Source organism: Haemaphysalis longicornis, unplaced genomic scaffold, assembly GCF_048455015.1.
Source record: "Haemaphysalis longicornis isolate Haplotype H1 unplaced genomic scaffold, Haemaphysalis longicornis Haplotype H1 scaffold_4, whole genome shotgun sequence".
Taxonomy (NCBI): Eukaryota; Metazoa; Arthropoda; class Arachnida; order Ixodida; family Ixodidae; genus Haemaphysalis; species Haemaphysalis longicornis.
In genome coordinates, this window is record NW_027526361.1 from 216,253,162 (window position 1) to 216,279,959 (window position 26,798).

General features: G+C 45.3%; 1 long non-coding RNA gene across 1 annotated transcript in view; it reads right to left on the reverse strand.

Annotated features, from left to right (window-relative positions):
* Positions 1-624: 624 nt before the first annotated feature.
* Positions 625-26,798, reverse strand: part of LOC144179629 (uncharacterized) — a 35,237-nt gene continuing 9,063 nt past the window's right edge. Inside the window, exons 2-3 of the long non-coding RNA XR_013324314.1 lie at positions 11,416-11,562; positions 625-8,011 (exon numbers count right to left, since the gene is read on the reverse strand). This is a non-coding gene — a long non-coding RNA (uncharacterized LOC144179629). The remainder of the gene's footprint in view (positions 8,012-11,415; positions 11,563-26,798) is intronic.

Sequence of the window (26,798 nt, forward strand, 5' to 3'; positions counted from 1 at the left end):
AACACTGATTACACTAAACGAAAGTATAGCCGAACATTTTTTCAACAGCAAACTAGGTATGGGCGTAACTGGAATAGAATGGTGCCACAGGTTACGCAGTAAACGCCCTAACAAAATCAGGCCCGCAATTATTAAATCCATTGACTTCCGAGGGAAGCTACTGATACTGAAAAACTGACCAAACTTAGAGGGTCTAACACGGCTAGGTCCGCTGATATACCACCAGGTAAGCGATAATTGCGTCAATGGCGCCGATTTCCCCCCTGGTGCTTGGTAGGCCAAACTGTCAAAACCAAAAACGACAAAAAATTACTGATGCAGCTATGACAAAACTTTCGTTGATGCGCGAGAAGGAAACGCCGTGCCACTTGTTGTCGGGTATGGGCTGAACGAGCGCGACTGTCTTCGTGTGCCGCAAGCGTGAACAAACGCCGCTTGCATTTTTTCTTTTCAGATTGTGTTGCTGCTGCACAACTTGTTTTCGACAGCTTTCAGTTGCTAGTTTGTTTGGACTCTCAGCACGCGCATGGAACATTTTTTTGAAATCTTTCTTAGTTAAATACGCGCGAGCCAGCACGCAGCGTGACAATTTTGTTTTGGGAAGAAAAAGTAGTAGGCGGGAAATGTGGTTTATTCACTTATTTTATTAGCAACGTATCGCAAGCGAAGCTCAATACATTCCACAATAGGAGACGGCTGTGTATCTTGTATACTAAATACAAATCTCCGTATTCTGTGCCGGTTACATAAACATAAGGGACACCTTCATAGAATTCCTCATATACAGAAAATTGCGGCAGAGGTGACCACGTTCATTTTCTGTTCACAATACAATTCTACAGAAACGATGTTTCATAAAAACACCCTTTCATAAATAATAAAATGACTATGAAATGAGATGACTAGCGTGTTTCGCCACACTTAACAACCACTCCATATTCTTGTTCTCGTAAACTTGCTAGCCCAAAAACCATTTTATAGCCGCCGAATTTTCTGCCTAATTCAGCCGTACGACACACCTAGAAAATGTAAGAAATACTGCCATGGATATCAATAAACAACATGTAAATGCGAAACAAATATTTAGACTGCAAACACGGAAAAAAAAATGTGTCCTAGCACAGGTTGAAAAGCAAAGTGCAGCTCAGCGGTCGCGCAAGTAACTCCAACTTCTCGTAACACAGAATGCAAGCGGTCAGCTGCCGTGTAAATTTTCTTGGGGGCTTCTTTCGTAATTATAAACATTCAAAGGTGGTAATGCCACTATAAGAAACTGATCTTCGGAACTCTCTAAAGCCGAACCAGTTCAATAAATAAGCATTTAAGGCCATTCGGCGAATATAATTTCCACGCGTTTCTTGGTAGAAAGAAGATGAAGAGTAACCGGTCACCTGACGGATACTGAAGCAAAATTTCCGTCTGCGTGTCCCCTGGCATCAATCGGCCAATGAGAAACGGTCAAGTAGCTTCACATGCTTACAACTGTACTAACAAATGCGTTGCACCAAACAAAGACAAATTCACTGTAAAGCAACAGCAGAAGGTTTTTCGGTTCGCCCTGCAGATTTTTTGACAAGAATAGCACTTGATTCTTTATAACTTTGACTAAAAAAAAGTGTGCTGACCTGCCGTCTGCTGGGCAGCGAAAGAATTTCGCTCTGCTATTCCTTTCCGAGCTGTCGCAGCGCACAGCAGAGAAGCATGAGTTGTGTCATTTTCTCAGTTTTTCAGACATTTTGAGCCTGTTCGCACTCATCGACACCAAAAGTTTTACCTTCAATGCATACTACCAAACTTCTGCACGTGCACACAGTGAAAGCGGCAGGAGGAGACGGACAGGGAGGGAGCAGAAGAGATAAGAGCGATAAGAGCGGTTCATTCGTTGCGCCGCCCGTCGGCGCAACGAATGAAGCGACTAAACAATAAATAGGGTGTCTAGAAAAAAGGAATAGCCATGAAAACATTTTATTTGTACACATAATAGCATCACTTCACTTTGTTGCTGCGTATGTTGGAAAAATAGACACATGTGCAAAGGTTGCTGAATTTTCACTTGGCTACCAGTGTCATGGCGGCATTTTATTTATTCCCAATACCAAAACTTGCCGAAGTTCCCGGCCCCTGGTTCCACTTTATGTGTTACTGAAGACTACTCTTTGAAGGTCCGGCAAACAAGAAATGAGTTATGGCACAGCATAGCCAGCCACAGGGAACAAAACAGCGTCAAACTAGTGTTTCGTAAGATTTATGGAAGGGAGGGAAAGCTTTATGGTTGGAATGATCAAACGAACGATAGAGTTCTTGTTGCGAAGCATGCGCAGACATTACCTCAAGGGTGCAGTGATTCCCTGAAGATGATATATGTTAATTGCCGGAGTGTCATAAAAAAAGCCTGAATATTGAACACTTCATAGCAATTCATGACCCCTACCTTGTAGAACTCAGAGAAACGTGGCTCCATGATAGTGTTCTGGATAATAAATTTGCGCCGCCAGCGTACTGTGCGTACAGACGAGACCGTGATTCGAGGAGTGGGGGCATCGTCCCGCTCTTCAAGAGACACTTGAAGGTAATGGAAATGCTGGATGCTGCAGGTGTTGAGGCGTTATTCTGTAAGTTGTTTTGAGATAGCGTCTGCCTAGTAATTGTAGTTGTTTACAGGCCACCGGGGCTGATCTTACGGTGTTAGAAAGCCTGAAGCACCATTTTACTTTAATAACATCCCGAACTACAAAGCTTAATTTATTTGGTGATTTCAAATTATCCACAATCAACTGGTCTTCTTTCACCACCGGTAGCAATAGCTCTAATAATAATGAACACCTCAATGATATTGCATTTAGTTTTGATTTAACCCAACTTATAAATGCTATACCCGGGTACGGGGCTAGAGGAAGTCGATTCTTGACCTTGTGTTTGTTCAGAGCAATATACCAGGTGAAAATGATTGTGAAGTAGAATATGGAGTTTTAGACCGTTATGCTGCTCTAGTACATTTCAGTTCGATTGAGGCCAACCAGGTTGTTATATCCACTTGTTTACTCGTTTTCTCGTTAGAACGTAGCCGTTAGAAAGTACCCGTACAAACTAGAAAGTATCCGTAGGAAGAAAGTACCCGTTTTCTTGAATGTCCGCTTAGAGGCTGTTGTACAGCACGTGCTGAACACCACGACAGTCAGTGTACACCGGTTCACCGACACATGAAGTGAGCGAGACGTGAGGGAGGTTCTTGCTAGTGAAGGGTTTGCTGGGTTTGGCGATGAGGGCGTTTATAGAGTACTTCCATCGGAGAGGGAGTGTACCTGTCTTCCAGTTGGAGTTGAAGATTTGCAGATATTTTTGAGCGGCAACGTATTCAGGAATGCGGAAAAGGTTTTTTTGGTACCCGGTCCTTTCTTGGTCTGTGCGGCGGGTTAGTCAGCGGCTTCTTGTATTTCCGACATGGTACCAGGGGTGCACATGCCTGGATAGCGTTTGCCTGTGTGTAATGAAAGTGGCCGATGAGTAGCGTATGTGGGTGCTTCAAGCGGTTGCTGAAACTCTTGCAATAAATCCGGTTCTGTACCCTGGTAATTATGTATAAAATTATTCAGATGGTGTTGCTTGCTGGGTATTGATTCTTTGCTCCCTAGATGAATCTAAGCACCAAATTTGTTGGATACCGGTCATTCTTTGTAGTTTGTTTCAGAACTGAATCCAGATTTTCTGGGCGAAGAGCTTAGCGTAGTCATCTCCCTCTCCAGACGGTAAGTTTTTGCTTGTTTTGTTCCTTTTCAACCTTCGAAACAGGCCTTTCCGTGCATACCGAATATGGGCGAGGTGTGCGTCGGTGGTCGTGGTATTCTCGGGTTAGTGCAATTTACTTGGTATGCTTTCTAGCTGCATCAACAACCGTTGGGCCAAGTCATGTAGTTTAGTGATGGAGTCCACGGGAATGTATCTGCGATAGTCTTCCCAGTTAGATAGCCTGGCTGTGCTGATGCGTTGATTATCATGTCTTCGGCGTGTAATTTGCAGTTGTATAATATGGTGGCCACTGCCAAGTGTCTAGTCTAGTTGCGTCGAGAAGGCTCTTTTGATATGTTATATGTGGAGGTGAAGTGAGGAGTAGTATCTCGGCAAATGCTGCTGCCATTTCTTGTTGGGAGATCTGTAATGTTGCATCAACGCAGTTGAGTTTTAATAGAGGGAGCCCGAGTAGTCCGAGCGGGGCCGGGCCACGGTAGCCTCGGGACCTAGGCCCGACACACGCCTATGGGACTGTAGACGTAGTGTAAGACGGGGGAGCACCGCGCCCTGCGTGGCCGGATTTGCTCCCTCCCATGCAGGATGCTTTGAATAAAGTCTTTTCTCTCTCTCTCTCGAATTGTTTAGGGTTTTGACTGTCTTGGTTTCTTTTCTGTATACCGAGGCCATGTATTGGGAATTGACGTCTACGAGGATGATTTGATTGTGTGGGCTCATGCGCTGATAATAGAAAAAAGCAGAAGAATCGACATCGTCCCAGGAAGATGAACATATGGTTTGAAGGCTATGTTACACATAATGCTGTCTAGGCTTCTCGTGTTATTAAATTCGAGGCGGTTACGACATTCTTCTACATGGACGAGTAGGATTTGGAGGGCAGCAAAGGCTTCATTTGGGAGAAACGAAATTTGTTTTCGTGCTGGTGATTTCATTCGAAAAAAAAACGTTGTTATTCGTCTAAGCGATAGGAGACTAGGACTTAGGCACAGGCGGCCGCCTGACAAAGGGTCCTCAACCCCCTACAGACTGTGTCAGCAGCGTTGCAACGCCAAAAAAAATGCAGAATTTATATAACACTACAACGGTCTGTGTATACAACAAACAGAGAAATCATTAACGCAGAGGATAAATAAGCAAGAATAATCAAGAAGTCCGAAAGAGAACATGAGAAATGAGCAACAAAAATGCAAAGGATTACAACACAAAAGTTTAGAAATAACTCTGAATCATGAATAAAAAGATGAGTAAAAAGGGATATCTGCCTACATATACATATAAATAGAAACAGACCCACTCATACACAGATAGTTTGAGAGAAGACGCGTTCAAGTACTAAGTGCAAGACAAAAAACGGAGGTATGAAAAATTGTATGCATCTCGAAAATCACCAATCGGAAATAATAACAAGGGGCGGAATATCTCCTACTTGCGCGGTAATAAAAAAGCAGAGGAAAACCCTTCATCAGTCTGAGGAAAAAATAAAAAAACAAACACAGAAAAAGTATAAGCCATTCGAAAAACCTTGCATTGTCAGTGCGCAAATTTGTGTAACGTCCTTTTTGAATTTTTTTTTTTGAGAAACGTAAGCTTACTTCTCATTTTTGTTTAATATTTCCGCCGACAAAAAGGAAGTTTTTTGTTATTTGTTCTTGTTTTTGGTAGGTGCCGGTTCTTATGTGTAAAAGCATAGTAAGATATATCGGTGGTTATTGTATTTTATATTTTTTCTTCATGTATGGTGCACAACATGCGTTTGTTCCCTGACCAACTCCGCGCTCTTTTCGTCCCTTAACGTTGTACTTATCATCTTCTGTTCGATGGCTCATTGAGTTGTTCTCAATTTAAGTTGAACTGTTTTGTGACCCTCCAAGTTTATTCCCCGTAGGTGGGTGCCAGTGAGGTGCAGGTGAGTACCGGTAATATGGGCGTAGGCGGGGCATGTAATGCGAAGGCCAGATAACCGGTGGCCATTAAGGGTAACAGTGGATTCCTAGAAAAGGCAAGCATGACAGGGGCGGCAGAAAGCTAGTTGGGCAGATGAGATGAAGTTTGAGGGGATAAATTAGTCCCAGTTAGTACAGGACCAGGACAATTGGAGAGCTGTGGGAGAGGCCTTCGCCCTGCAGTGGGCGTAGACAGGATGCTGATGCTGATGTGGAAGCACAAAAGCTTAAAACAATATATCCTATCAGCTTGAAGCATACGTGAGCTCTCAAACAACGGAGCCGTTCGCAGATCTGCATGGTGACCGTAGTAACTGCAACAGAGGAGAAGCATTCGTTTTTGTAGAAGAGTTAGTTTGGCGTAGTGTGCTTTCGTTCTGCTCCACACGAGTGCGCCATAGCCCAGTTTTGAATAGAAAAGTGTGTTATATAACTGTTGCTTCACCCAAAACGGTATCAAGTGTGCAATTATAAATATTACACCGGCACATTTAGACAATTCCCTTTATTGCGGAATGGAGTGTTCAGTCCACATGACATTTTTCTAAGAAGACGCCCATGAAATTTGTTCCTTCATTTATTCTCTTGTCGCACAATTAAAATCAATGAGAAGTATCTTTTGTACTTGTCACATGGCCTAAATATTGTGTAGATGGTCTTTTTTAAGTTAAGTGTCTCGCTGTTCGGCGATATCCTTATGGACAAACACTGTAAGTATTAAATAACCTCCGATTCCAGTTAAGGTATATAAAAAAAAACGTTGTATCATCAGCGCGCCTAACAAGTTCAGACATCTCGGTATACCTATATTATCATTGAAATTAATTAGGAGCAACAAGGGCCTTATTTCGATTCTTGTACACCTCGTTGAATACTCAGTACTAAGGACGAAACTTTCCCAAACTGCACATAGTGTTTTCTATTAAATAAGTAACTTCGCAGAAGACTATTTGCGATATATAGCTTAATTTTCTAGCTTCCCTTTATTAGCGAAATTTTGTGAAGTCGAAAAATAACTCAATATTATATTTTTGCTATTCTGTGTTCTTGAGTATTTTCTGTTTTATGTTTACAAACATCTGTTTACGTAGATTTGTTTTTGAAAACCTATGCTGGCTCTGCGCTATAACGTCTTGCGTGTTTAAAAATATCGCCAGTCTATCAAAAATTATTCCCTCAAACAGGTTAATGTTCATGTGTTCATTTTGTGTGTGTTTTGTGTGGAAACTGAGAGTGGTTATTTGTGCGGAAACTGAGAGTGGTGGATTCGGTTGAGTCATTTTGAACTCTTAGCGGGGGTAGTCATGGGGTTATTTTGTGAAGTAGGAGGGGATGTTGCAGGAGCCAGTTGAGGGAGGTTCAGTGCGGGTAGGAGGGTTAGAGGGGTGGCTTGTCAGTTCTTCTACCTTTTTATGGAGATCGTCTGTTTGGATTGTCAGTCGTTTTATCTCTGTCAGGAGAGCGAGGATTTGGGTTTGCTGCATTCTAAGTTCAGATTGCAGGCTTTCGTTGTCGTTGCGAAGTTGAGCAAGTTCAGAGACATCTAAAGTGTGTGTTTGTGCAGTGTCTTCTTGTGTGGGAAAGGTTACAACATCGGTGGATGGACAAGCAGCGACTGTTGGCCCGTTCACATCACGCGCCATGTTTTGCATTTGAAATCGCAATTTAAAATAACGACCGAACCAAATGTATTGTTCCCAAGCCGCGTTCAAACATTCCATGTCTTTCCATGTCAGCTTAATTGACAGCTTGTTCACATGTGCCTTGTCGAGGTGTTCCGTTAACCAAGACTCAACGCATTTCCTTTCGGTTTCGTTTTCAGTCTGGCATACTATAATACAATCCTCAAAATTTGGTGTGTACCCCTCTGAGCAGTGAGCGGCTAAGTTCCCACGGTTTTTTCTTTTTACGTTATATACGTTACGCTTGTGCTCGTTGAGGCGCTCGTATACGCACTTTCCAGTTTGTCCGACGTAATACTTCCCAGAACTTATGGGAAACATGTATACCACTCCCACAGTGCAGTGGTTCGTTCTGCAGGCATGAGCAGTTCCCGGTCCAGAAAGAGTTTGTTCGCTCCAAGCCTGAATTAGCCTTGTAACTTGTCGTGGTGCTGTATTCTTCGCCCAGCGCTGTACATCACGATGCATTGGAGGTATGCGAAAACTGTCGCATCCCGCAAGACAGTCTACCATGCGTTGTTGTTCCGGCGGGCAATGAGGTGCATTTTGGGCCATGGGTGACAAAAGCTGTAGTTCCGTGAACACGAACACCTTGTTGAAATAAGGGCTGCTGTGGGGCGTGCTGAAGAGCCCAGTATACTGCAAAAAGCATTTTAAATTTTAAGTAACCACACCACTTCGCCAAGTATTCATAGGCAAGCATCGCCAACATTGCCTCATGTTTCGTCTTCTTGCTAAAAGCTCCAACCTAACCGAATGAATTTTTTCGTTTCCTGCAACATCTGTTAAATTAAAGTAAAAAGAGGACAGGGCACATTCGATAGAAATAAATTACACGTTGCATTGCAAAACTTACTCCTGCTTGCACAGAAAGAAACTCCTTGGAAGGAACACTAAAGTGAGTGATGAACATTGCATGCTCTAGAATAAGTATAAAATTTAAGGCACTGCTGCGGGTTCTTACTTACAATTCTCACGAAAGGGTGTTCAAATAATTGAGTGCTCGTTCGCTCTGTGAACTAGGATGACCAACAAGATGTGCGCGGTGCAAGGAGCGCAAGAAACAAAACAAGTTTGTTTGTTATTTGTCATTTAGCGCAATTCCAGCTAATTAGTGAATGAAACTTGGAAGGACTAGAGTTTTGTTGCAGTTTATATTGGTCTGCACGTTGTCCTCCCGCGTCGTAGACACCTAAATGTCTGTTTAATGCACCAAACCAAAGAGATCGAACGCGGAACACAACGCTCAAAATCCCACGGGGCTGTGAGGCGTCGCTGTTTAAACCTTCCACCCGCTCAACAGGCGCGTCATCCATGAGTGCCTGAAGCTTGGCTGTGCGTGTACGCCCCTGCCCGTTCACCTCCCTGATATACAGACACCTCTTTCCTTCGAAATATGTGCGCCCAGTATTAAGTCGAACTCTGCCTTGCACAAGCGCACGTTTTATAACGCCGCCTGCTCAGTGGGGAACAAGTGGTCTACGCTGATGCGGCCGATTACCTGGACGGGGAAGCCATGGCCGCCGCAGTCGTAGATTGAAAGGGTAGCTCTGTCGTCTCTGGATTATTCTGCTGAATCTACCCGGAAACTCGGGGTAAAATGGACATTGCACTCGCGCTGAATTCCACATCTGCCAAGAGAATAATCTGCGACTCTGAAACTGCCCTCCAAAACTTCGGTGTGGGTACAATCTCACCAGAAACTCAACACAAAGTTCGGTGATACGTCGGTTCCCACTTACGTCGTGTTCAACTTTACTTGTGCTAGCCAAATCGTCTCCCCCACCAGGGTGGCTCAGTGGCTAAGGCGTTGCGCTGCTGAGCACGAGGACGCGGGTTCGATTCCCGGCCGCGGTGGCCGCTTTTTTGATGGAGGAGAAACGCAAAAACGCTCGTGTGTATGATATTTCTCCGCACGTTAAAGATCCACAGGTGGTCAAAATTAATCCGCAGCCCTCCACTACGGCGCGCCTCATCGCCTGCGTTGCGTCGGCGCGTTAAACCCTACAGTCAGTCAGCCAATTCGTCTGTGCCTGGAAACGAGCATGCTTAGGTGGCGGCCTGATACTTTAGATGCCGGGAGCACCTCGACTCTTCCGACAACGGGCTCAACGTGGGCAGCAGGCAGAGTCTATAGACACATATAAGAAAATTTATGCCGCCACAAACACCCGGCGCCATATCACTACCTGACCAGGTGGAAATCCTAATCGCCAAATACTATTTAGCGATGCAGTGTTTTGCGTACTGAGCCCCGGCGGTGTTTCGAGCGTCCTTTACTACTTTAAACGCGGTTGCGATCATATACACAAACTAAAAGACAAACGAAAAAACGAAGAAATAGTTAGGCGGCGCCCGGTTTCGATCCCACGACTCTGGCCGCAACGCGAGGTACGTGGCGCTCTTCCCACTGCGCTACAAACCGGGACGGGAGCATTTGCTACAAATGCGCCTTATGTCCTCCACTCATTCAAACTACGTCAAGAAGCTACTGATACAATGAAGGCCCGCGAAGCTGAACGTCAATGAAAGCGACGAACTGAAAACTAATGGAAACTTCGTCGACCCCATGGCTGCTTCGCATACTGCTCAGGGTTCCCCTACGGGAAGATGGTGTAATTTTTTTCACTTCACCCACGGTAATCATCATCGTCAAAAAAGTTGGCTTTCTTGCCGTGCGTTTTCGAGGCGGCATGCGCCATCAGTGAGACATAGTTTCGCTTTACTAACTGTAATTCTGTTGGAAAAAAATTGAAATAATTATGACTTTAGAAGACCATAACTCAGGGGCTCCGGAATGCAAGTCGAACACGCATCTTTGAAGTGAATTTGGCTCGTTGCCTTTTACTGGCTAATGGTAAACCCTAGTGATTGTGTTGTGACATATATGACTTAGAGAACGCCGACGAACGGTACACTCAGTTCGACACACGCTAGGTATGGCGTTTCTTAATAGCGTCAACGTAAGCTCACGTTAACATTGAATAATGGCACAACGAACCCACTAAGGTATATCTGTCCGTGTCAATAACAGCTACTCAGCGGCTTTGCATGGACTCGTGTCACTAGATTAGGGTACAGAGTATTGACACTTTTTTCACCTATTGTTGGGTGCTATCGCAATAATCATTGGTCAGTTCGCATCATGTTTACACTACACCGGCTCATCAACGCCGCCATTTTGCTGCCTATGCGTTTTAGTCGGTCAATTCTGCAAGACTGGGCTTGTCCCCTTTTCTCTGCGGCTGCGCGCGACTGACGTCGTTCCGAACGCACCTCAATAATAACGCCTATACTAGCATTTCGACAGCAGAAGTGTGACCGAAGATGCGGTTTTGCTTCATCTTCGGCAGTGTTATTAGCCGACGACCCGGTCGAAATTAGCGGCCAGGCTGTAGAAGCGGCAATCTCGCCATACTGATAAACGACAAAACGGCCGCCGTTGATGACTTGCGTGTCTCAGTGTCGGTATTGTGATACCTTATCTAGTGACACTAGCGTGGACCCCATTGGTGACATGAGGCTCTGCTTTTTCTTCACGAACTTGGTTCCGCTCGCAGCGAAACCTGACAAGAATGCTCTGGTCCGGGATTTACCTACCCCTAGTCTGAAAAAAGTCTGATTTCGATTGCTCCAATTACCTCAGTTAAACAACAGAAGAAAGCGTGCGTCAGTGAAAAATAGACCCTGCGTTCAAATAAGGAAGGAATTGATTGATTGATTGATTAATTGATTGATTCATTAAATCTGGGTTTTAACGCGCTGCCGCTAAACCTGGTGTGTGAGGCGCGAAGTAGTGGAGGTCTCGGGATTAATTTTTGCCCACGGGTGGAGCTTTAGCGTGCGCCCAAATCTTGGCCCACGTGCTTCTTCGGTGTTCGCCTCTTTCAGAAAAGCAGCCACCACTGCCGAGATCGGACCCGCGTCCTTGAGCAGGTGATCAGCAAGAACTGGAAGTTGATTTAACAAGCCACAAGCCAGCAATACGAATACTTTTCCCCTTGACCACAGTTGGAACAGGTGCTCGACAGCCCATTTCTTACCGTTCAAGTGCTTTGTTTTTTTTCGCTCGAGAAGCAGTCGTCCCGTGTGGAAATGAGTAGCTCAGACGTCGTTTAGCACACTCCGGAATTGGCTCTCAGGGTGCTCACTCAAAGGAATTCTCTTCCCCTCCTCGAATGGCGGAGACCCTGCATGGAAATAGCGCAAAATTACACTACAGTGAGAAAGAGAATTAAATGACTGTGACGATTTCTAGTTGAATTCGTCCGCTCATACTGACGAACTTTGAATTCTTATGAGGTATGCAGCCCATTCTATGAAAAACAACTATCATTTGTGAGCGTCTCTCGCCCTTATTTCATCACTTTCATATAAACCTGCTTATGCTACCTGCCGAAGGATTTTCAGGCAGGGAACCCCTCACTATAGTTTTGGTATTCCTGCCTCAATGGCTGTATTCTGTACTTTACAATCTGCCCGGAGAGCAGCTGTTGGAATTTAAAGTTTTTGGGGTGGGCTCGAATAATTCCTACGCACTTAAGCCTGGTTGCAATTCACCTACTGCTGCATGCTTGTGATCGTAGCTGCAGGTTCTGCAGGCCATGATCTCTGCCTGCAAGGGGGTCTGTCTATTGGCGTATTGAAAGAAAGCAAAGCTGTAAACGACACCCACAACGACTGCCCAAGCGACGTCACTTAAAGTAACTCACGTGGCTCTGCAAATAGTGAAACCGGAGACAAATGAAATGCACTTCACCCCACCGTTTATTACTTCAAAGAGATATTCTTTGCAAAGGTTAAATCAATCTGATGCATGAATGGTGTTTGGTTGAGTTGTATTGGTGAAAACACGGGTGGAAACTTTTTTTTGTAAAAGTAAAGCAAGAAGCTCGAACCCGGTGTTAGACGATCTCACTACCCCGTCTCTGCCGCCGCCGACGGAGGCGACGAGATCGGCGGCAGAGACGGAGGAGAAGGGAGATGCCATACATTGGTGAGAGCTTGCTTTAATTTTTGTAACTCCTAGCGCACGCACACGGCCGCTACACGTGCCGTGGGCAAAGCGCACAGCGGCTCGAGAGGTCGCGTGACGCTATAACATTGCATTCACCGAGAACACAAGGGTGAACCCGCAGATGGGCTTGATAAGTGCACTGCGCGTCTTCCACGTCGGCGCGTGGGCTCGTAGCTCAAAGGGTAAGACAACGTGCTCTGGCTCCGTTATGGTATTCGTTCCAGGTGAGACCCCTGGTGGTGCAAGTAACTTCTTTTATTTGTTCGCGGGAGTTTCCTGTTGACACCAACGGTTTGCGAAAGTACGCTTGGTGGGTAGAGGTAAAAAGCTTTGCTTTAAAACATCTTGTGAAACTGAAAGGCCCTGTACATGTCAGGACGGACACCAAGCCTGATTATCACACGGTTTAAAACCTGCAATTAAAGAACTCGAATACCCATTTACGCTGGTATGAAACACATTCTTATTTGCATGTTTATAATAAAGCCGTTTGATTAGGCAAAACAAAAAAAATTGAATGAGGGCTCCGAGCCAACATTTCAAACCATTAACTTGTACAGACCCTTCTTGAGTATGGAATGCACCATTCTTAACTTTCCCTAAACTACGCTGTTTGGGTGAACTTTTAAACGTTGTGTCAATTTCAAAACTCTGAAAGTCAGATCGCCTTATTCAAGTATCTTGGTAACACAATGTCTGTCAAGCCGGACATCCGCTTACACGTCACACACGAGGGTGGCCGCTTTTATTATTAGCTGTTTTTAAGTAACCATGTGTAGAACTTTTTTGTTGCTTCTTTTAAGCGCACCGAAATATTTCTTTTGAAGCGAGCAATTTTAGAAACCGTGAGGACAAGTAACGTGTTGTGCTACCTTTTCAGCGAGATTGGGTGAGGAGAAAATCATTGACAGACGGATACAAAGCCCATTGACATAAAGTGTTTGTCCCGTTCACGTTTTCTACTCTTGTGTCAATGCGTCCACCTCAACCAAGCTTTAAAGTAGGTATCCTACCTTGCTGTGCACGCTAGAAGGCAAAAAAAGTCCCAGCAAGCATGCCGAGAACCCCAGCAATTGCGTGGGAGCAATTGGAAAGAACTCACCATTCGTTTGCGTTGATTAAAAGAACAAGGGTACAGGGAGCAGGGTTATTACGAAATCGCAATGTATTCACGTGGAAGACAGTTTAGAATGAGCAGATGCTTTAAAGAGATGCTGCTTGGGTGAAGGCGCAATCTTTTCTTGACAGTGCTTCAGATTGTCTTGCTAGAATGTTCCGTATTCAGAGAACTCAACGACGAAAACTTCGCACCGAAGACGAATGAGCAAGCAGAGAGAACCCATAAAGGGAAACATTTTATTCGCAAACTGGAAGATATATATTTCTACAATTATTTTTAGGCGGCAACAGGTATGCGACACGAAGTACCAGCGTCATCGGTAACGCTATGTAAACGGAAACAGATGCTAGGAGCCTACGTCTAAAGTCGAGCGCGACGTCGCGTTTTTATCAGCTTGTTTGTAAATGTACACCTGAATTACAATTAAAGCGCAATAAAAGAACAGCGAACCGAAAAAAATGAGGTGTTAAGAAGGCAACACGTTAAGATCGCGCGATCCTGGCCTTCTCTCTCTCGCTCTGTGATAACCCAATATCACATTTTTGTAATGACGTTTTAACAAACGGATTTTAACAAAAAAGGAAGAGTAGAAAATATATCACACCGTCCTATCTCTTGGCGGTGGCTTTATGTATATTCGCTAGGACAACATTACGTCTGGGTGGACAAGTACGTGGTAAATAGTCACTACTGTCTGTGTTTTTCTGATATCTCGTCAAATTATTTAATGTTTGCTTGGAAAAGGCCCCACTATTATTGGGAAACATGAGAAGTTGGAGCTTTTGATTGTATTTTGATTTGATTGTCGTTGTAAGCAACTAAATCTTTTTTGCTCATCAACTGATAATTCCCGGCATCGAACCGGTTCTCAGGCGGCCTCAAGCTTCCGGGCCGGTACTAAGCCGGAGCAAAAGGAAGGCGCCTGAACCCGAACCGTAAACTAACTGGTGTTTTTTTTGTTTCGACAAACTAGTATATATATATATATATATATATATATATATATATATATATATATAGGAAATGAGGGGCTCGTTGAAAATAACACAGAAATAAGGGTTGGCAGTCGAGAAAACCTCGGAAAGCAAAGGGGAGGATGTGGTAGATCATTGAAACAGATTAAGAATTTGGAAAGAAAGAAAGAAAGTGAAGAAAAAATGCCCGCCAGGTGGGATCCGAACCCACGACCTCCAGAATACCGGTCTGGTGCGATAACCACTACGCTACCGGAGGGGCGATTTTCCCATTCACTTTCTGGGGTATTTATGTTAGGTATGTTTGTTTCCTGTGCTTGGGGGTGGTAGCCAGCGCCATTCGGACTAATCGGGGTGAAGGGGACCTTCTTTTTAACCCCCGGGTCGTGACTCGAGTGTCTACGACATGTCCAGAGTGGTCGACCAGCTTTGAACCCTCTTAAGCTCCCTTTGGCAACAAGACTGCCAGAACAGAGGCCCTCGCTATGCATGTAGCGAATCAGAATAGGAAATGAGGGGCTCGTTGAAAATAACACAGAAATAAGGGTTGGCAGTCGAGAAAACCTCGGAAAGCAAAGGGGAGGATGTGGTAGATCATTGAAACAGATTAAGAATTTGGAAAGAAAGAAAGAAAGTGAAGAAAAAATGCCCGCCAGGTGGGATCCGAACCCACGACCTCCAGAATACCGGTCTGGTGCGATAACCACTACGCTACCGGCGGGGCGATTTTCCCATTCACTTTCTGGGGTATTTATGTTAGGTATGTTTGTTTCCTGTGCTTGGGGGTGGTAGCCAGCGCCATTCGGACTAATCGGGGTGAAGGGGACCTTCTTTTTAACCCCCGGGTCGTGACTCGAGTGTCTACGACATGTCCAGAGTGGTCGACCAGCTTTGAACCCTCTTAAGCTCCCTTTGGCAACAAGACTGCCAGAACAGAGGCCCTCGCTATGCATGTAGCGAATCAGAATAGGAAATGAGGGGCTCGTTGAAAATAACACAGAAATAAGGGTTGGCAGTCGAGAAAACCTCGGAAAGCAAAGGGGAGGATGTGGTAGATCATTGAAACAGATTAAGAATTTGGAAAGAAAGAAAGAAAGTGAAGAAAAAATGCCCGCCAGGTGGGATCCGAACCCACGACCTCCAGAATACCGGTCTGGTGCGATAACCACTACGCTACCGGCGGGGCGATTTTCCCATTCACTTTCTGGGGTATTTATGTTAGGTATGTTTGTTTCCTGTGCTTGGGGGTGGTAGCCAGCGCCATTCGGACTAATCGGGGTGAAGGGGACCTTCTTTTTAAACCCCGGGTCGTGACTCGAGTGTCTACGACATGTCCAGAGTGGTCGACCAGCTTTGAACCCTCTTAAGCTCCCTTTGGCAACAAGACTGCCAGAACAGAGGCCCTCGCTATGCATGTAGCGAATCAGAATAGGAAATGAGGGGCTCGTTGAAAATAACACAGAAATAAGGGTTGGCAGTCGAGAAAACCTCGGAAAGCAAAGGGGAGGATGTGGTAGATCATTGAAACAGATTAAGAATTTGGAAAGAAAGAAAGAAAGTGAAGAAAAAATGCCCGCCAGGTGGGATCCGAACCCACGACCTCCAGAATACCGGTCTGGTGCGATAACCACTACGCTACCGGCGGGGCGATTTTCCCATTCACTTTCTGGGGTATTTATGTTAGGTATGTTTGTTTCCTGTGCTTGGGGGTGGTAGCCAGCGCCATTCGGACTAATCGGGGTGAAGGGGACCTTCTTTTTAACCCCCGGGTCGTGACTCGAGTGTCTACGACATGTCCAGAGTGGTCGACCAGCTTTGAACCCTCTTAAGCTCCCTTTGGCAACAAGACTGCCAGAACAGAGGCCCTCGCTATGCATGTAGCGAATCAGAATAGGAAATGAGGGGCTCGTTGAAAATAACACAGAAATAAGGGTTGGCAGTCGAGAAAACCTCGGAAAGCAAAGGGGAGGATGTGGTAGATCATTGAAACAGATTAAGAATTTGGAAAGAAAGAAAGAAAGTGAAGAAAAAATGCCCGCCAGGTGGGATCCGAACCCACGACCTCCAGAATACCGGTCTGGTGCGATAACCACTACGCTACCGGCGGGGCGATTTTCCCATTTACTTTCTGGGGTATTTATGTTAGGTATGTTTGTTTCCTGTGCTTGGGGGTGGTAGCCAGCGCCATTCGGACTAATCGGGGTGAAGGGGACCTTCTTTTTAACCCCCGGGTCGTGACTCGAGTGTCTACGACATGTCCAGAGTGGTCGACCAGCTTTGAACCCTCTTAAGCTCCCTTTGGCAACAAGACTGCCAGAACAGAGGCCCTCGCTATGCATGTAGCGAATCAGAATAGGAAATGAGGGGCTCGTTGAAAATAACACAGAAATAAGGGTTGGCAGTCGAGAAAACCTCGGAAAGCAAAGGGGAGGATGTGGTAGATCATTGAAACAGATTAAGAATTTGGAAAGAAAGAAAGAAAGTGAAGAAAAAATGCCCGCCAGGTGGGATCCGAACCCACGACCTCCAGAATACCGGTCTGGTGCGATAACCACTACGCTACCGGCGGGGCGATTTTCCCATTCACTTTCTGGGGTATTTATGTTAGGTATGTTTGTTTCCTGTGCTTGGGGGTGGTAGCCAGCGCCATTCGGACTAATCGGGGTGAAGGGGACCTTCTTTTTAACCCCCGGGTCGTGACTCGAGTGTCTACGACATGTCCAGAGTGGTCGACCAGCTTTGAACCCTCTTAAGCTCCCTTTGGCAACAAGACTGCCAGAACAGAGGCCCTCGCTATGCATGTAGCGAATCAGAATAGGAAATGAGGGGCTCGTTGAAAATAACACAGAAATAAGGGTTGGCAGTCGAGAAAACCTCGGAAAGCAAAGGGGAGGATGTGGTAGATCATTGAAACAGATTAAGAATTTGGAAAGAAAGAAAGAAAGTGAAGAAAAAATGCCCGCCAGGTGGGATCCCAACCCACGACCTCCAGAATATATATATATATATATATATATATATATATATATATATATATATATATATATATATATATATATACCGTTGAGCGAACAGACGAACGGGTAACAAACAAACTTTATTGACGTTTCGGACTGGGACAGGCCTTCGTCAGAATAAAACCCAAGCGCACGAGCATAAGCTTATAAGGTTTCAAGGGCGAATCACAGCAAAGGGCCAATCACAGTCCTATCGTAACCGGCATCGGCACGGTAACGGAAATACTCTCTTGTTATGTGGACTCGCTGATAAACAAAATGCGAACTAAGTTTCCTTCGTTTGTAAAAGACACAAACCATTTCTTGAGTGATATTATTGAACTTCGCGTCCCACCCGACTCACTACTCGTCACTTTGGACGTCGCTTCTCTGTACACCAATATTCCTCACGACGATGGCGTCCGAGCTGCCGTAGAAACGTATGACGCCTTTCACTAATCTAATCCCATCGACAGTGAAACACTGGCAACGCTGCTCAAACTAGTTCTAGAGCTTAATATCTTTGAATTTGATGATATGCACTATATTCAGATCAACGGAACGTCAATAGGCACGAGGGTCGGACCAAGCTACGCTAACATTTTCATGTGCTCTCTCGAAACCGCATTTCTCGACAAACGTTCTCTTAAACCTTTCTATTACAAACGCTTTATCGATGATATTTTTCTGATTTGGCAACACGGCGAACAAGAACTTCTTTCATTCATTAGAGACTTCAACAACTGCCACCCACACATTTTTTTCTCGCACCAATATTCGGCTGAAACAATCAACTTTCTTGGCGTCTGAGTGTCATTGCATGACGGAAAATTAACCACAAAGCTTTGCAGAAAGCCCACAGATCGCCATCAATATTTACACTTTGAAAGCAGCTACGTAAAGCATAACAGGACCAGCATACCTTACAGTCAGGCGGTTCGCTTCAAAAGAGTATGCTCGCAAGAAGCCGACTTTAACCGAAACTGCGCAGTACTCCGTGACTCCCTTACAAAGCAAAAATACCCGGCACAGATTATTGATGACGCAGTAAAACGCGATAGCAAACTTGAGCGGAACGAACTATTGCTCCCTACCAGGCCGCCTCTTGCCCAACCAACTACTAATCTGATTCTAAGTTATTCAGCCTCAGCCCCAAAAGTTACTTCAATTCTTAAAAAAACACCATAATATCCTCATGCAAAGCCATAAACTTCAACGCGTTTTTCCACATCCGCCCCGCGTAGTCTATCGGCGTTCCACGAACCTACGAGGTTCACTCACTTCATCTAAAACCACTCGCCCATCTTACATCGGTTGTCGGTTCTGCCGAAAACCGCGATGCCAAATTTGCCCCCATATGACGACCACCACAATAGCCACTAGTACAGCTTCACATTTTAAGCTTAATATCAAAGGAAATTTAATTTGTGACACAGAAAATGCTATTTTTCTGCTAGAATGCGCACAATGCCGACTTCAGTACATTGGCCAGACCACCAAGTCTTTCAGACTACGTTTCAACAATCATAAGTCACACATTAGGACCCTTCCCAATCTGTCGTTATCCAAACATATAAACGCAGCAGGCCATGCGTTCGATAAAATTAATGTGACAATTCTTGAATCCGGTTTCCGTTCGAACAATGATAGAGAAGTCAGAGAATCCTATCTTATTCATAAATTCAAATCCATGACACCAGGCTTAAACGAAAACATCGGCGCGCTGACCTTCTTGGCGCACTCATAGTGGTCTGTGTGAAATTTCACATCTTCATTACACATCTTTGTGTATGGGCATTCGTGTATGATAATGCGCGCGTGCTCGCAGTTTCACTGGTACAGTTTTAATGTTTTTACTCTATTATCAGTTTCTTTGGCCCCACTTATATTGTTTAACAGTGACACATTGGTCGAATGTCGCGGTTGCTCTCTTTCTACTTTGCACTGTAATTTAATGCTGGTCCTGTTGTACTGCACCCTCTCTTCGTTTTTTCTGTTTTTGTTTTGTTCGCTACAGCCATGAATGACATGTTACTGTGAAAACCAGTTATATTTTGTAATTGCATCGCACATCACTTTTAAAGATTTATCAGTTGTTCTGACGTACCACGCAGCACATGTAACCCTCTTTGCTATGATTGGCCCTTGAAACCTTATAAGCTTATGCTCGAGCGCTTGGGTTTTATTCTGACGAAGGCCCGTCGCAGGCGGAAACGTCATTAAAGTTTGTTTGTTACCCGTTCGTCTGTACGCCCTACGGTATTTTCACCGGGCCCATTGCATCATCTTCTGAAGTGTATATATATTTTAATGAAGAGAAGTGAAAGGACTAACGGACCTCGATCGTCCAATCCCTGCTCGGGTATGTGCCGGAAGCATCAAGCTGGCATCATATCTGTGCGTCCTCGTGGTCAGATCAGCGATCCCCTATCCGGTTCACCTGGAACAGACGGCGCTGCTTCCCGCCTCTTGCTTTTACTGCTTGTTAGCAATTAAACCGCCTTTCAATATATATATATATATATATATATATTGTAGTGAACAATATTAGCTATGTTCCCCACAAGCATCAGGGTCGTCATTACCCAGAATGGGTCATGTTGACCAGTGCGAGCAGCGTCATAATCAGCAAAAAAGCCGCCCGCATCTTCCAACGGGGAGAACTCGAGTAAATGCGTCGCATCTACTCGAGTCAAGCAAAGCGTCACGTCAAGCGAAAGCCAAGCAAACACGCCCTTGACTGAATTCCGAACGCGCGCTCCGACGCTTATATACGTTGAGGGGACTGCGTAAGCCGGTCCCAGTCGACGACATTGGCGTACTTGTAAAGTGGCGTGGACTCTAGGTGTTTGAGCCAAGCGCGGATGTTGCTTCGCCGGAGAACGGCACACCGGTTATATGCGCACCGCGCCCGAAGGAGAGGAAACCGAGGAAGAGAAAGTACTGCACATGCGCCGGCCCCAGCGCGTCTGCCGCGGCTATGATGCAACGTGCCGGGGCTATGACGCAACACAATCCAACACAATCCACTTTAATCCAATCCAATCCAATCCAATCCAAGCCAAGCCAAGCCAATCCAATCCAATCCAATCCAATGCCCCTCGTGAGAGAGTGTTCGCTATCGCCTCGACTCGACGCGCATGCGCAGTGAGCGTGCGGACTACGACTACGGACGTCAACGCGGGTGACATCGTGAGTTACTGAAATGCTCTGCATTTAAAAGACTGTCGGTAATTCTCATCGCCATCGCCTAGAACGACGGGGTTCACTCGGACTGCTTCGATCGGCTCGTGTCTGCTTCCCTGATCGCGATTCCTAACCTCTTGCATTCAGAAAGATCTTCGTCAATAAATCACCTTTCAATATAAATACAGTCGAACACGGGTATATCGAACACGGGTATGTCGAATTATTGTCTATATCGAACACATAAATTATCCCCTCGAAAATTCTGTGTAAAAGTATAGAAATTAGTACGTTTATATCGAACGGTTTTTTTCCTGTCATTAGCTATATCGAACGCCAAGTGAGCTGGAAGGTGGTGTTTGGCAGTCGCTTAGCGGGCGACATCGCGCCCTCGCCGGAACCCGACAGGGACAGAAGCCCGAAATGCCAGGAAAATGCCACAGTTCGAGGTAGGGATGCCCCGACTGCGCTCCGACTGCACACGTTCTCCGAAATGAGGAACAGCTCTTTTTTTCGGCTAGCTACGTTCCCAGGCTTGCCGAAAATATTTTTTCTCTCTCTCTGGGTCTGTCTTCCCCCGATGTCGCCTCGGAAAAGGGAAGAGAAGGAACGAATGCTCTGACGGCCTCCTCCTCCTTTGGCATTTTGCTGTTGTTGCTCTTTCCAGAGTTGTCTGGCACCTTCCGTACATTGCTGTTTGTGTTGGAAGTGACCATCGCGAGCGCTTTTTAGAGAACGTTCAGAGCACCTTGGAATCGTTACCATCAAAGCTTTTGTGTTGTGTGCGCGTTGTTCTTCTTTTGCTTGCGTGTTATTTGTGCATAGTGTGCGAAGGCGCAGCGAACGGCTGGAATTTTGGAGTTGTGCAGGCGTCGTGTACGTGTCTCACGACACGTGTGACTGGGTGAGGGTGAACCGACCCGGAAGGAACGGCCGCTACAACTGCTGCCAGTGTAGAGAAGCGCAAGAACCTGGACTTTGCGACAAAGCTGAAAGCCATTCAGCGGATGGAGGCGGGAGGAAAAAATTCGACTGAGTGTCTGCCGACGACTTAGTGAACGCTGACAGCAATGTTGAGGCTGTTTCGAGCCTTGGTGACGAGAATATCGTAGCTGCGGCCGCAGTAGCCCAGGCTGATAAGCTCGAGTGGCGCAGATCGTCCGGACGAGGAGGCGGCTGCGCGATCGTACTCCGCCGGTGAAGTGGCGGCTGCGTTCAGCTTGATTCGCCGTTGTTGCGGCGACATGGAAGGAACGGGGCTGTCGCACCTGGATAGTCTCGAGAAGATCGAGACCAGCGTCTTGAATTTTATTTCCAGGACAAAGAAGCTGGCCAAGATCAGAGATTTTTTTTTCACGCAAATAAAGCACCCTGTTGCGTCGTGAGTTTGGAATTAGTTGTCATTCTTCAATGCACAGATCGGTAAATGATCGTCCACCACAGGTGAGGTCTCAGAGCCCATATTGTTTTATATCGAATTTTTCATATATCGAACTATTTCGCGATCCCCTTGGAGTTCGATATATCCGTGTTCGACTGTATATACATAGTCTGGAAACAAAAAACAAAAACTCACACAGAGCGAGAAAAAATAAGGTTAGTAGAGACAGAGACTAACGAGAAACATATTAAAAATAAAAATAAAGGTTTACTGACGTTTCGGGAAGAGGACTTCTTTTTTCAGAGACTTCCTTTCTTCACTCTGAAGAAAGGATGTCCTGACGCTCTTTAGGTTAGACGCTCTTTAATTCGTCCACAGCAGTACTCCCCTCCGCAGGTTTTGCTGTTTCCTCAAATCACCTGTCCGCTCACTATTCTGTAATTGCTTCTTTTAATACATGAATTGCATTTTTTCAGCCTCGCCGAACGCACTGTTTTTTTTTTTTCAATTATCGTACCAATGCCGTCTTTTCACGTGGTGTGTCTGAGGGCTATCGAAAATGTCATATGCCCTTTCCATTGCTTTGTCGTTTTTTGAACATTCCATTCCCGCTTGTGTAAAGTACTTGTGAGTGCCTTTTTCTGAATTATTGTAATAATGCAGTATTTTTTCGTGGCATGTCTTCAGCTATTTGAAATGTATATATGCGTTCTCTTATAACTTGCTTTCTTGCTTGCTGATAAGTACTTCTTGTGACTGCCTTTTTGTACCCCCCCCCCCCCCCCCACTGTAATGCCGCAAGGCGCTGTGGGTACTAAATAAATAAATACATAAATAAGTAATAAACGAGTTGCAGTAGAAATAATGTAGCGAGTTGGGCAGTCGGTACAAGTGCACCTTCGAAAAAAAGCAGATCCTAAAGAGGCAAAACTGCATCAGCAGCACGGCTTTGCCACTGAGCAGCTTCTGCGGTCACACTTGTCAAGTATTAACAATTTGCAGGTGTGGGACCTTTTAAACAAATTATGAAACGCAAAAAGTGTGCACAGATCGGGTGTGGGCTTTCGCTGTTGCGGAGTGGAGCACTCCTGCAGCCTGATTGCTCCAATAAAGTCGCAGCTACGGAAGGGGAAAGTCGTTTTTTATCCCCTTCAAGCTGCCAAGAATGACATTTCATTTGGTCAGCTTGCACTGCGCTCGCGCTTCCAGCAGCAACTGACCATTGCTGCATTGTTGCTCATTCATTTCCCCTGTTGTTACATAAAGCGTGATAGTAGAGAGTTTTAGCTGACCGTTTTTGACACTCTGCTATGCTCCCGACGTCCCTCCCAGCACAACCGGAGCGTCAGCAGCCGAAAGGCTTTTAGCTAAGCGATAACCGTATCTCCCTCGACGGGGAATGATTCGCGTGACTGGTTCGCGCGAATCATTGGCGTAACCTAACCTAACCAAAACTTCAACCTAAAGGAAACATAAAAATTTGTATTTGGTCGCCCAAACAAATCAAAATAACGTGTTTCTTGCCCTCATGAAACCTTTTTTTTGTATTATGTAGTCATTGACATAGTATAATGTTTCTAAATATCAATAAACAAGCCGATAAAATTTGGAATAGCCAAGCCAAGGCGGTCTTTCTCGGCGCTCCATAGAAGCAGCCCCGCGCTTCGGTCGACGTTTTTCGCTTCCGCTCTAAAGATCTTTGAGGTGTATTGCTCCACAGCCTATTCGGACGCGCGTTCGCGGCTTCGTCGGTCGTGTTTCAGCTGAAGAAACGAAGTTCGCCGGAGCGCGCTCGCATTGCGGGCGCAGCCAGGCTAAAATTCCGCCCGGTAGCGTAAGCTGCCGCGACGGTCCGCTAAGAGGCCCCGGTTAGTGGAGCGAGGCCCCGCTCCGGTATCGCCGGTTGCGCGCTAGCGTACCACGTATGCGCAATGGCGCTCCCGCTTGCTATCCGAGCGGAGCGGACCGTCAGAAACGGTCAGCTAAAACTCTCTAGTGTTCAATTGTCTGGAGGGGAAAGTGCGCGAGCGGGTACGAAGTTGAATGTACGTGAAAGAAAAAAAAAGCCTGAATTGCATTGACTCTGCAATATCAACCGCGGAGGGTCGAACCGTTTCGGCATAAACCGGTAACCATTATTTGTTTTTTCGGTTCAGTTCCGGTTCGGGTTCAGCCTCCTAAAAAAAAAAAACGGTTTGGGTTCGGGTTCAGTTCCGGTTCGACACCCTGATATATATATATATATATATATATATATATATATATATATATATATATATAAGGTTAGTAGAGACAGAGACAAACGAGAAAGACTTAGAAAATAAAAATAAGTTTACTGACGTTTCAGGGAGAGGACTCCCTTTCTTCAGAGTACAAAATAAGTTCGTTTCAGAGCTATATATACAGAAAATGTAGCAAGCGCGAGGGCAAGGTAAGAGGAGGGAGAGTTTGTACAAATTGATTCATGGTTGGTGGGTAGCAAAAGAATGAAGGGAGAGCGGGAAAATTAATTACAACAAGGATAATAAGAACACACAGTCACGCGGTACGAACTTGGAAAAAAAGAGAGAGAGAAGAACCAAACACAGAGAAAAAAATAATACATAATTAAAAAATAAAAAAATAATAATAAATAACAAGGTAATTTTCCTCCCCCGTGGCAACGGGGGTGAAAGAGGGGTCAAAACAAGATAGGCCCATGCCCGTGTTTGACATGGGCAAAAAGATTTTTCACGCGGAACGAAGACGTTCCAAAGAAGATATGCACACAAAGGGCGAACATCTGCCCATTCACACCCGTTTTAGGAATCCAAGTAAGGTCATTGAAACAAGAGACACGTGGCTTCTGTTGGTGGGGGTCGCGCCCAAAAGCAGTAGGACAGGCAGTTTCGACAGGAAAGAGTGTACATTGGTATACAAAGAGCGAAAAAAATAAATAAATAAAACATAACCAGGTAATTTTCCTCTCCCTTGTGGCAACCGGGGTGAAAGAGGGGTCAAAACAAGATATGCCCATGCAGGTGTTTGACATGGGCAAAAAGATTAGTCACGCGGATCAAGGAAACGAAGATATGCAAATGCACACAAAGGATGAACATCTGCCCATACACACCCGTTCTAAGAATCCTGGTAAGGTAATTGAAACGTGAGACACGTGGCTTCTGTTGAAGGGAGGCGGGGGTCGCGCCCAAAAGCAGTAGGATAGGTAGTTTCGACTCGAAATGAGTGTACATTGATAGGGGAAAACAGACAAGGTCAAACAAGTCATGACAAAAAAAAAAACAGGCAGGTGCACGCGCATGACGCGGCAGCAAGTGGTATTCATCCTCCCGGCGCATGGTGCCAGTTCAGGGAATGCCGAGGCGGTCAGCAACGAATATTAGAAAACAACAATACAAAAAAGAAAGAGAACACGAAAACAATCACACACGCTCGCGTTCACAAATTAATTGCAAGGTGAGAATATCACAGCTAAAAATGGTACTGCAGCCTTCTACCCAGAACACAATGTCCAGACTTGTTCATCAAATTTGCTTCAGTGAAGCCATTGTGCTAAAAAACGTCGTGCTAGCACGAAACTATACCCAACTACGAGAGCTCGCCAACTAATGGGAGAATATTATTGAGGGAACGAAATGAACAGGCATAACACTAGCCTGAGAAATGCAGCCGAAATTTTAATCGGAGGAAAGACAGGTTAATTTCCCATAACTTTCATTTATGCCAAACGACGCTGATTTAAACTTATAGATAAGGTAAGACTCACGAACCTCGCGATCGTGATGCGTTTTAAAACTAGATTCAAGAATTGTGGCCTTCAGTTGTTCAAAAGAATGACCAGGAGTGTTAACATGCTTTGATAGGGGCAAAGAAGGGCAGGTTTTTGCATGGGAGCGGTGATTGTTAAACCTCAAACCAAAGGGTGTTTCAGTCTGGCCAATGTATTGTTTGCCGCAGAGGGTGCATTCCAGCAGGTTTACGACGTTGGTGGAATCACAGTTAAAGTTCCCTTTTACATTAACATAATAGTTTGAAGCTGTGCTGGCGGCGCGCTGTGTGGTGGTCATTTGTGGGCATACCTTACACCGTGGTTTGTTACAGGGCATGCAACCAGTAGTCTGTGGTCGGCTGATGCTGGATTTAGTGAGAACATCACCCAAATTTTTGCTGCGTCTATAAACAACACGTGGTGGCTCGGGGAATATTCTCTTTAGGCGTTCACTTTGAGCGAGGATATTGTGATGTTTCCTTAGTATGGAAGCAACTTTCCGAGAAGAGGCCGAATGGGTCAAAACGAGGTTGGTTTGTTGAAAGGGTTTTGGAGCTTTTTTTCGGAGAATTTCGGTGCGGTTCAACTGGTTAGCTCGTGTAATCGCGTGATCGATGACGCGATTACACGAGCTAACCAGTTGAACCGCACCGAAATTCTCCGAAAAAAAGCTCCAAAACCCTTTCAACAAACCAACCTCGTTTTGACCCATTCGGCCTCTTCTCGGAAAGTTGCTTCCATACTAAGGAAACATCACAATATCCTCGCTCAAAGTGAACGCCTAAAGAGAATATTCCCCGAGCCACCACGTGTTGTTTATAGACGCAGCAAAAATTTGGGTGATGTTCTCACTAAATCCAGCATCAGCCGACCACAGACTACTGGTTGCATGCCCTGTAACAAACCACGGTGTAAGGTATGCCCACAAATGACCACCACACAGCGCGCCGCCAGCACAGCTTCAAACTATTATGTTAATGTAA